At 21.0% G+C, this 286-nt stretch overlaps 1 protein-coding gene across 1 annotated transcript in view; it reads left to right on the forward strand.

Annotated features, from left to right (window-relative positions):
* LOC107613444 (putative tRNA (cytidine(34)-2'-O)-methyltransferase) overlaps positions 1-286 on the forward strand; it is a 17551-nt gene that overhangs the window by 5986 nt on the left and 11279 nt on the right. The window lies entirely within an intron of this gene.

A 286-nucleotide genomic window follows, 5' to 3' on the forward strand; every position in this document is an offset into this window, starting at 1 on the left:
TAATTGAGTATGAGGAGACTATGTCATTTAAGCTATAACTCATTCGTCTATCCTCTTGTACTTGGATTCTTTTTATATATGAATAAAATAAATATTTTGTATACCAAATATATGTAATACAATAAATTTACATATTTAAATATTGGTATTTACTTACATTTGATACACTGCATTTGAGGTGTGTAAGAATTTTATTTAGTTTTATATGTGTAAATTATCTCAGAATTACGTATATTAAAAAATAAAATATATGTATTTTATTTAAAAAAATCTATCTCTTATACTC

Source organism: Arachis ipaensis, chromosome B08, assembly GCF_000816755.2.
Source record: "Arachis ipaensis cultivar K30076 chromosome B08, Araip1.1, whole genome shotgun sequence".
In the NCBI taxonomy this organism is placed as follows: Eukaryota; Viridiplantae; Streptophyta; class Magnoliopsida; order Fabales; family Fabaceae; genus Arachis; species Arachis ipaensis.